The 12,043-nt window shown below is 40.5% G+C and overlaps 1 protein-coding gene across 1 annotated transcript in view; it reads left to right on the plus strand.

The window, feature by feature from the left end:
- The first annotated feature begins 4,778 nt into the window (after positions 1-4,778).
- Positions 4,779-12,043, plus strand: part of LOC121370676 — a 48,337-nt gene continuing 41,072 nt past the window's right edge. The window contains exon 1 of the mRNA XM_041496074.1: positions 4,779-4,916. The gene's annotated coding sequence lies outside the window, so the exon portion shown is untranslated. The remainder of the gene's footprint in view (positions 4,917-12,043) is intronic.

Consider the following 12,043-nt stretch of genomic DNA (forward strand, 5'->3'; position numbering starts at 1 on the left):
CTGGCTGTAGTACCGGTCCGAGCAGGTGGTTCAAGAGCCGATTCACACCAGCCGCCATTTCCGCTTTAAATCCATGTTCCAAAAACGTCAATGCACAATATTACAAGATAACATGGACAACATCCAGCCAGAAGGCTCACCATTGAAAAATACAAATCACCAGACAAACTCTAATTGCCCTTCTTTAAATCTTTAGATTTTGTAACCCCCTTTTACAAAATCCTGGATGCGCCATGCCAAAGGTTATGGTTTGAAATCCCAAACTAGACAATGGCAGATGGTGGGTGCGGGCGGAAATCTTTCCCCGTTTGTAATGATGTACGATTTCTGAAGGGAAGATCAACACATTACTGTCTCATGATTGTTTAATTTAGTATGTATAGGTTGTGTTTGTATTGTTTCATGTTTTATTGTTCTTCCCAGGTGTTACTGCGCTAGTGAGTTTACAAAGACTGGTTTTGTCTTACACGCATATAACTTCATGTTTTGTTGAGACCACCCCCCACCCCCCCCCCCCCCCCCCCCCCCCCCCCCCCCAGGTTTCGTAAATTCGACCCATATTCTTTTTGTTTCCTTTGATATAAATTAGCTGACATGTATGGGTTATATGGATATACTGTTTCCTTACACCTTTGTGAGACAGCTGGATTCTTCTGTCATACCTGGGACAATCTACGAAAATGTTACTATATTTTTGTGAAATAAAATGAAAAGAACTGTTACGTGACCCATTTGTTTTTGTGTATGTAATACGTTTTCTTTAACAATACGGTAAAACCTGATGCGCAGTCCCCGTCACTAGGCCCATTGGTCTATTTCTCGTTCTTCCGGTTCACCACGACTGGTATATCAAAGGCCTTAGTATGTGTTATACGGTGTGTAGGATGGTGCATAAGAACAATTCCATACCAGTAATGGACAAATGCATCGAGTTTGATCTCTAAGTGAATAAGTCACAAATGACTAAATATTTGATATCCAATAGCCGATAACTAATAAATCAGTGTGCTATAGTGGTGTCATTTTAATTTCAAAACCAAGTGGTGAGTTTTATTTTAATTTCAGAACCAAGTGGCGAGTTTTATTTTAATTTCAAAACTAAGTGGCGAGTTTTATTTTAATTTCAAAACCAAGTGGCGAGTTTTATTTTAATTTCAAAACCAAGTGGCGAGTTTTATTTTAATTTCAAAACCAAGTGGCGAGTTTTATTTTAATTTGGCGAAATAATTCCAGGAAATAATTGATATTTTGTCAGAAAATAACTGTATTTCTGCACTTTTTGAAGTTTGAAATATAATTTGACGAACCTTTCTGCAGACTCAGATCTAACCCTGCAATATTGTGCTATTTATTTCTGATAAACTGTCCAGGCACCCTGCTCACCTGGTAAAGGGAGACAACTGACACTGGAACAAAAACAAGTTGATCAGGTCATATTATAATATGAGGCGCTTTGCAGGGGAAGGGTTTTGGAAGTGGAAACCCCTCCTTGCTCTAGCAAAGTTTTTGTTTCAGTATATTTTCCGGCGGAGCATGACTCGACCCACCTCTTATAAACTTCGCTCATCACGCGCCTGCATATGTTGAATACTAATTTGATTTTGGATTGAGTGGTCAGTGCATTATCTTTATACTTAGGGGCAGTGCCACTCTGCCCGCTTTAGTGGTTAGCGAGGGACCACGTGGGCCATGCACCCCATTTTTTTTTTACTGTATTAAATTTTATAAAATCATTCATACATACATACATAGTGTGGGTTGGCCCCCTCAACAGTGGGTCCCCACAATCTACCCGATTACCCCTCTCCATCCTAGTTCTTGCGACGCCTATAGCACGTCTCTACACACGAAATATATATACTAGTATACAAGATGCAGGATCCGATAAACAAGTATAATTTATGTACAATATATAATGTATATAATATATAGTAAACATGTATACTTACGTCTGCGCGGCTTGTGCCATAAGGTGCACAGTAACAAATAGGAACATTAAAGGGACATACCATAGTTTTTAAACACTACAGCATATTTGTCACTGTTACAGCCGTTTAAGATCACTGAAATCAAACTTTACTTATATTTTATTGCTTAGATTATCGATTTCCGTACAACCGAAGTGTTTCTGGTCACCCGGGCTTTTCCCAATACCACAAAATGCATTTTTCATCTGTTTAAAAACGCACGTGCGTCTGAGAAGTAGTGGTTACTGATTGTGTTCTAGTGTATTTTTCTGGCTACTTCCCGGTTTTAACGACATTGTAGACTCTACTTTCACTCCGTTGTGACTTTATTCAAATGAGTTACAGGTTTGTAGATTAACTAAACCTAGTGTCCATTTGTTATGGGTTTAAACAAGGGTCTACGCCTTTAAGTGTATGTACTGTCTAAGTGCATTAGTAGATCATATATTAGTAGATCATATATTAGTAGATCATATATTAGTAGATTCTATCAATTTTATGAGAACAGAAAATGTTAACTTCATAGGCAATGAGAATTGATATAAAGCTGCAGACTAAGAACTCTTACGACCTTTTTGTTTCTGTGCATATTTTTTATAATGAATGAATGAATGAATGAATGTGTAACGACACCCCAGCACGAAAAATACATTGGCTATTGGGTGTCAAACTATGGTAAGTGCGTATTTTATACGATCCATGCCACAAAAGGTTTTAAATCTACAGATTCGCAAGTACAAAAGGTTTTAAATCTACAGATTCTCAAGTACAAAAGGTTTTAAATCTACAGATTCGTCAAGGAAATCACGAAATGTTAGCGATCTGTAATTATTGGGTTCTTACTTGAAATTGAACTGTAAACATAACCAAGGAACTTTGTGATAACATCAACAATAGGGCTTTCACGAGTCCAACAGTCGAGTCCAAACTATTGGACTCGAGTATTCGAGGGTCAAACTCGACCCGGACCCGAGCACCCGACTTAACACTAGATGATAATGAGACTAAGAAATAAAGTAAATAGCATTATGCATCTTAATTCCAGCGCTGAACATGGATGCTAAATCATGACATTGTATTCAGGGCCGTAGCTAGCAGGGGGACAAGGGGGGTAACCAGAAAAAATTCGGAAAGCATTATAGAAACTTAAAGAAAAGGAGTTTAAGACTATTAACTACTCAGTTCCCCCCCCCCCCCCCCCCCCCCCCCCCCCCCCCCCCCCCCCCCCCCCCCTCCCAACAAAAAATCCTAGCTACGGCGCTGGTATTGCATTCATTCAAAACCTGGTTGATACTAGGGCCTCCACGAGTCCAAAATATTGGACTCTAGTACTCGAAGGTCAAACTCGATCCGGACCCGAGTACCCGAAACTTACACTAGATGATGATGAGATTAAAGAATAAAGTTAAATAGAATTATGCATTTTAATTCCAGGGCTGAACATGGATGCCAAATCATGTCATTGTATTGCATTTAGAAACCGGTTGATATATTTAGTGTTATGATGGATGGACGGTCAGTTTAAAAAAAGAAACTAGCGCATGATCTTATAATTATTGTGTCAGTTATATCGTTGATTATCTAATCCTGATATTATTGTCCTACATTGTCCAGTGTATTATAGTTGATCATTGTATTCCACCTTGTACGGGTACTCGAGTCCTGTGAACGGACTCGAGTCTTGCTAGACTCGACCCGTGCGCGAGTACTTGAGTACTCGTGGAGACCCTAGTTGATACATTCAGTATTGTGACGGACGGACAGCCAGATAAAAAAACAACAAAAAAACTTGCATACAATTAGTTTCATTTTTCATTTTAATTTATGTTCGTGCTTATACCCAATTAAAGGGACATTCCTGACTTTGCTGCATTGTAAGATGTTTCCGACTAATAAAATATTTCTACGATTAAACTTGCATATTAAATATATTTTCTGGTTTAGAATGTCAGTGTCTGTATATTCAACGTGTTTCTGGTCGTCTTAATATTTGTAAGACGCCCAAACTGGATTTTGTCTTCAAATAATTTCGTACGTACGAAAAAATACATTTTAGGAAATAAAATGAAATTTAACCTAGCACAAATATTAGAATGATCAGAAACATACAGCCACTAATATTTTATGCAGAACAATATATTTGATATGTAATTACAATCGTTAAACAGTCTTTGTTAGTCGATAACATCTTAAAAATTGCAGCAAACTCGGGAATGTCCCTTTAAGGTTCAAGCACGCTGTCCTGGGCACACACCTCAGCTATCTGGGCTGTCTGTCCAGGACAGTGGATTAGTTGTTAGTTGGTTAGTGGTTAGTGAGAAAGAAGAGGGCATAGTGGTCTTACACCTACCGGTTGAGCCCTTAAGAACTCGCTCTTGGCTGGAGCCGGGCTGCGAACCACGTAGGCCTACCTACCAGGCTAACCACTGCGCCACTCAGACCGGCTATAAGTAGTGTGTAACTTGTATCACTGATTAGTTACTGCTGCAATTAATGCCCTACATTGTCTCGCCTGCACGGGTACTCGAGTCACGTGAACAGACTCGGCCCGTGCCCGAATAATCGTGGAGACCCTAATCATCAACCGCATCTGGATGGAGATCCCCGCGAGCACTCGCGATCGATCGATCTAATGCTTGTTTTTCACCTGACTTTAAATCAATGTAGCAGGAGGGTGGGATACACTCCCCCCCCCCCCCCCCCCCCCCAAGAAAAAACAACAAAAAAACCAATAAAAAACCCCAACAACAAATACTACTCCTAATAAAAAAAAACCTTGAACACGCCACAGTATACACGTCATAGCTACACGTTTATGACGTCATCCCACTGTCTCTCACAGTTACTATTATTAATCTACGCGTTAATGTGGATTCCGCCAGCTGACGCCTGTGTTTCGATTAGTTACCGGCCGATGTGAACCGACTGTCCAGCGATTTCACCATACAGGTATGGATTATCAAGGCCTTCAATCTACGTCACGTAGGTTGGTCTAGTGCGCGGAAAGAAGGTCTAATGCGCGGAAAGAAGGCCTAAGCTACGTTTCCATAATTATGTAATTTGTTCGTATACGTACTGCGTGAACTCGCGAATCCGTGTCCGTGTTGATCGTGTCCATACCCGTGCGCGTATAACCGTTATCGATGAAGACATCATGGCAGATATTAATTTCGAAAGGACACGATAAGAAAATAGTTGAGTTTACACACTTGCCCAAATTGACGATGATGCTTTCTTTCGTATGGCGTCATTTCTTGTGGGATTCCACGCTTCCGTGACAGCGATTCCAAAACCACGTACACGCATCATGCACGTTTCGCGGATTGCACGGAAACGTTCAACGACACCACTAGAGGACATTTATTGGTTAATCATCGGCTATTGGATGTGAAACATTTCGTAATTTTGACATAATATAGTCTTAGAAAAGAAACCCTCTACAGTTTTCCATTAGTAGCAAGGGATATTTTATGTGCACCATCCCACAGACAGGATAGCACATACCACGGTATTTGATATACCAGTCGTGGTGGACTGAATGGAGCGAGAAATAGCCCAATGGGCCCACCGACGGGGATCGATCCTAGACCGACTACGCGGATAGCATGGAAAGACCGACATTGGAGACATATTATTTCGATAATTCACGGAATTACGAATTCGCGGAAAACATACATATGGAAACGTAGCTATATGTGCTGAATATTTATTTATTTAGTTGTTATTCAACAACAAAATAATAATAATAATAATAATAATAATAATAATAAGTGCATCAAAGATACCGTACGATTAGGTTTTTGCCTGTGTTAAAACCGTGTCATTAAATGTCTAGATATTTTTAAACACTTATATTTATTTCAGCAGTTAAGCGTGTCTGCCTTAAACCACATCCTTACAACTATGGTCTCACTAAACAGATGTCATCTGCCATTGAAACCCATGTTAAACTGCCCAACTTCAAGCGAAGATTGCCCATAGAACGGGTTCTCGTTGGCACTAACAACATACACCATTGCGAACATACATTATATAAGCATTTATTTTCACTCCAAAATTGAGAACATTTCCGTCTCAGGTTTTTGCTATATGACCGCATCTGGCAGTAGTACCGGTCCGAACAGTTGGTTCATTAACCGATTCATTCCGGCTGTCACTTGCGCTATATACCCATTTCCCAAAAGGTCGATGCACAATATTACAAAATAACATGGGCAAAATACAGCCAGAAGGCTTACCATTAAACATACATATTGTTTTAATTCTTCACCATTTCCTAGAAGTGAATATGTGAACCATAACATGTGTCACAATTAGGAACTATAGTGGACCGTCATCAATCAACTCTCACCCGGAAGTGATCTGTGTAGTGCCGTGATGAATGAACGCTCACCCGGAAGTGATCTGTGTAGTGCCGTGATGAATGAACTCTCACCCGGAAGTGATCTGTGTAGTGAGACCTATTCCAAAATATTGGATCAAAGTGTAAAATATGCTAGGGTATTCCTTGATATGATTTTAACATACCCATAACGGTAATGATACTGTGTATTTGATGTGTTAATAATATTCTTCATTAATTAAAGGGACATTCCCGAGTTTGCTGCAATTTTTAAGCTGTTATCGATTAATAGTGACTACTTTTTAACGACTGTAATTACATATTAAATATATTTTTCTGCATAAAATATTATTGGCTGTATATTAAACGTGTTTCTGATGGTTCTAATATTTGTACTAGATTAAATTTAATTTTATTTCCTAATTTTTTACGAACGAAATTATTTGAAGGCAAAATCCAGTTTGGGCTTTTTACAAATATTAAGACGACCAGAAACACATTGAATATACAGACATTGATATTCTAAACAAGAAAATATATTTAATATGTAAGTTTAATCGTAGAAATATTTTATTAGTCGGATACATCTTACAATGCAGCAAACTCAGGAATGTTCCTTTAAAGGGAAATTAGCTAATATACATCAACACTACATAGAATATTGAGTATGATACGCATAATAAAGTCATCCGCCGGGCTATGCTGTATCTTGATTATACTTGATGGGTTAGGAACTGTTACGAGTGGTCATTCAAATAAAACATGACGCTCGGGGTGGGGTGTAGGTGCAAACTACATGTGACGTTACAAGGGGGTGAGGTGCAAGCGTGTTCAGAGGGGTGGTTTCGGGGAATCGAAACACCCTCCGCTCAAAGGGATTTAAAAAACAAATACATAGAGGATATGCCATGTTGGTTTTTTTGTGGGTTTTTTTTCAAATATGATTTATATATACTCTTCAAAAAAAGAAACGCAAAAGGGTACAAATGGGTTATAACTCCGATTTTATGTTTCCTACCGGTTCATGCTTTGTGAATATAAGGTCATTGCATGTCCCAAACACATTCCCACGGTTACATTCGATAAAACGCAGCTACTGTACAATAAAGTTCCAAAATGTGAATATTCGCAAAAACGCAGCCACGTGCAAACCATGTCACCACTGCACGTGCGTTGTCTGCACGTGCAACATGAACACCGACAGTATAAAAGTGCAGGGTGTTCGCTTGCCTGGCCTCTGTATCTGGCCGACAGTTGACAATCCAGGACATGCCACGTCTCAGTGAACCGCAGAGAAACAATGCCATCGGCCGACTAGACGCAGGAGAATCCAGAACGGCCGTTGCCAGGGCATTCCATGTGTCCCCAAGCACCATCTCCAGACTGTGGGACCGTTACCAGCAACATGGATCAACACGTGACCTCCCTAGATCCGGTCGACCACGGGTCACTACCCCCGGGCAGGACCGCTACATCCGGGTACGCCACCTTCGGGAACGATTGACTACTGCCACCTGCACAGCCGCAGCAATACCAGGTTTGCGCAGGATATCCGACCAGACCGTACGGAACCGCCTACGTGAGGCAGGAATTCGTGCCAGACGTCCAGTTCGAGGTGTCATCTTAACACCACAACACCGTCGACTCCGACTGCAGTGGTGCCAGATTCATCGACAATGGCCTCAACTGCGATGGAGACAGGTGTGGTTCAGTGACGAGTCCCGATTTCTGCTCCGACGTCATGATGGAAGATGTCGCGTGTATAGGCGTCGTGGTGAACGTTATGCGGCAAACTGCGTGCAGGAAGTGGACAGATTCGGCGGGGGTAGTGTCATGGTGTGGGCAGCCATCTCACACACTGGCAGAACTGACCTGGTCCACGTGCAGGGCAACCTGAATGCACAGGGCTACATTGACCAGATCCTCCGGCCACACATCGTTCCAGTTATGGCCAACGCCAACGCAGTGTTCCAACATGACAACGCCAGGCCTCACACAGCACGTCTCACAACGGCTTTCCTACAGAACAACAACATTAATGTCCTTCCTTGGCCATCGATATCACCGGATTTGAACCCAATTGAGCATCTATGGGACGAGTTGGACCGACGCCTCCGACAGCGACAACCACAGCCCCAGACCCTGCCCGAGCTGGCAGCAGCCTTGCAGGCCGAGTGGGCCACCATCCCCCGGGACGTCATCCGTACTCTGGTTGCTTCAATGGGCAGGCGGTGCCAGGCAGTTGTCAACACACGCGGAGGCCACACCCGGTATTGACTCCAGATGACCTTGACCTTGGTGGTGTGTCCTATCACTTACTCACAATGGACTAGAGTGAATTGTGAACAATCCTGCAACATTTGATAATTATCGCACTCACCATTCAATAATTAAATCAATTCTCCAAATGTTACGACAATGTGGTTTTGCGTTTCTTCTTTTGAAGAGTATATCATCGAGTGAAGTTTGCAATCATATCTCACAAGTCGCGCTTGCGCGACGAGTGTGATATGATTGCAAACTTCACGAGATGACAAATAAATCATATTTGACAACAAAAAAATGAAATTTTGTATTTATTATATAACCTTTAGCAATTTACCTTTATTTTAAAAATGCCAGCAACAAAATAGTTTCGGCTTGCTTACAGTGCAGATAACACTTTCTACAATGACGATAACACATTTTAGAGTGAAATAGTGAAATGTTCACCCTAAAATGTTTTATCGTCACTGAGTGACTGACAAAAGTTTTACTTCACTGATATTTTAAGATATTTCACAAAATGTTATAATTATAATAAATAAATATAAATAGACCCAGTAGAGCTAATTTTAATCAGATTGTAAATATAAATAAAAATGTGGCTTTTTATCGTTCCCACGGGCCTGTAAATAATCACATTCTGACTTCAGTTCTTAAATATAAAGTAAATATGAATATAAAGTCAAATGAAGCCAGTTATTGCCAATTTGTTACTTATTACATGATTTTATCTCAAGTATTTATTACCAGGGAAGTGAAACAAATACCAAAAAACAAAGATCAAATAACGTTGACCATATTAGATTACCGTGGCAAGCAAAGAGGTGTGTGTATTTGTCTTAAACGTTACCTGATCTTGGGGGGGGGGGGGGGGGGGGGGGTCTGGGTGTGTGTGTGTGGGTGGGGGGGGGGGTCAACGTTACAATGTTGCAATACATGAAGGGGGAGGTTCTAGTTGTTGTACTTTCGCTTGGATTAATGTAGTTTACACATACCTTTATTACAGAGGTAATTACACCCGTAATCCACAGCAAGACCTATACCAAACCAATGAACCTTTTAGTCGCTTTAGTGTTTGATTAATAGACCCAGAGCTAAGTTACGGTCGGAATCGTTAATTATTCACGTTTATCCGTAACTTTAATACATTCTGTTTTATAAGAATGGGTGGTTATATATGGGAAGTCTCACTGGATTTTATAAGGGGGGAGGGGCATATTGGGGGGGGGGGGGGGGGGGGGCAACCCACAATGTGTATGTATGTATTGATGTATGAATATCTATATATTGTATGTATGTCGAGGTTGACTGTTACATACATAGATATTAACGCACTGGCACAGGGAATAATTAAATCCTTTCTGACCTCACAGACTGTCCCATGCCGTTGCTGGGACTCGAACCTGTAACACCGAATCGCTCGCAAATTGCGAGACTAACCACGATGCGCTCTGAGCTATCGAGGCATCCATAAAAGGATGCTCTTTAACTCAACCACATGCATGGGGCCTACAATCTACGCGGTCGATCCCGCTTACGTGCACGAAACAGTGGGCAGACCTGGCACTGGCTAGTATGTATTGATGTATGCATATGTATATATTGTATGTATGTATGTATGTATGCATGTATGTATGATTTAATACAGTAAAAACTAAAACAAAAGGTTTGACTGGGGGGATGGAGCCCGTACCACCCGCCTGCCCCCTCGCTACGCCACTGGTCTTAAGTCTCACTACACAATCCACTATAGTTCCTAATTGTGACACATGCTATGGTTCCCATATTCACTTTTTGGAAATGGTGAAGAATTAAAGGGACATTCCTGAGTTTGCTGCATTCTAAGATGTTTCCGACTAATAAAATATTTCTACGATTAAACTTACATATAAAATATATTTTCTTGTTTAGAATATCAGTGTCTGTATATTCAGTGTGTTTCTGGTCGTCTTAATATTTGTAAGAAGCCCAAACTGGGTATATTTTAGGAAATAAGATGAAATTTAACCTAGTACAAATATTAGAACGACCAGAAACACGTTTAATATACAGCCACTAATATTTTATCCAGAAAATATATTTGATATGTAATTACAATCGTTAAAAAGTCAATAACATCTTAAAAAGTGCAACAAACTCAGGAATGTCCCTTTAAAACAATATGTATATTTAACGGTAAGCCTTCTGGCTGTATTTTGCCCATGTTAGTTTGTAATATTGTGCATTGGCCGTTTGGGACATGGGTGTATAGCGTAAGAAAAAACCGGAGTGAATCGGTTAAAAAAACACCTGTTCGGACCGATACTACAGTCAGATGCGGTTATATAGCACAAAAAAAACTGCGTTTTGGAGTGAAAATAAATGCTTATATAATGTCTGTTCGCAATGGTGTATGTTGTTAGCGCCAACGAGAACCGGTTCTATTGGCAATCTTCGTTTGAAGTTGGTCAATGTAAGGTCTCACTACACAGATCACTTCCGGGTGAGAGTTCATTCATCATGGTCCACTATAGTTCCTAATTGTGACACATGTTATGGTTCACATATTCACTTCTAGGAAATGGTGAAGAATTAAAACAATATGAATGTTTAATGGTAAGCCTTCTGCCTGTATTTTGCCCATGTTATTTTGAAATATTGTGCATCGACCTTTTGGGACATGGGTATATAGCGCAAGTGACAGCCGGAGTGAATCGGTTAATGAACCACCTGTTCGGACCGGTACTACAGTCAGATGCGGTCCTATAGCAAAACACTGAGACGGAAATGTTCTCAATTTTGGAGTGAAAATAAATGCTTATATAATGTGTGTTCGCAATGGTGTATGTTGTTTGTGCCAACGAGAACCCGTTCTATGGGCAATCTTCGCTTGAAGTTGGGCAGTTTAACATGGGTTTCAATGGCAGATGACATCTGTGTAGTGAGACCTAACATGGGTTTCAGTGGTAGATGATATCTGTGTAATGAGACCTTAATTCGTTTATGCGAAGCATAGTCTGTGAACAGTTGAATTCTCGGCAGCGCAGTACCGGCTCCCAACCAGAACGAGTTTTAACGATTCAGTGAGTACGTGTAAGACCACTACGCCCTCTTCTCTCTCACTAACCTGTAACAACTAACAACTAACCTACTGTCCTGGACATACATCCCAGATAGCTGATGTGTGTGCCCAGGGTAGCATGCTTGAATCTTAACTGAATATGAGCACAGAAATAAGTTGAAAAAACTTTTTTTTAAAGTATTATTTTAAAAAGGGGAAATGTGGTCACTTGAATATGTTTAGGGGGAAGGACGGGTCCCCTGGACCCATATGGATTCGCCTGTGGAAAAAGGAGTATCGTGATTTGTACGTATGTGAAAATAATATTATGTGAAAAAAGTGTTTTCATGTCTTAATTACAGCTGATCTTTTCTCTTTACTGTGTTTTTGTTTAGATCTTGAATGTTTATATTGATGTTGATCGTCACT

Source organism: Gigantopelta aegis, chromosome 1 (assembly GCF_016097555.1).
Source record: "Gigantopelta aegis isolate Gae_Host chromosome 1, Gae_host_genome, whole genome shotgun sequence".
Classification (NCBI taxonomy): Eukaryota; Metazoa; Mollusca; class Gastropoda; order Neomphalida; family Peltospiridae; genus Gigantopelta; species Gigantopelta aegis.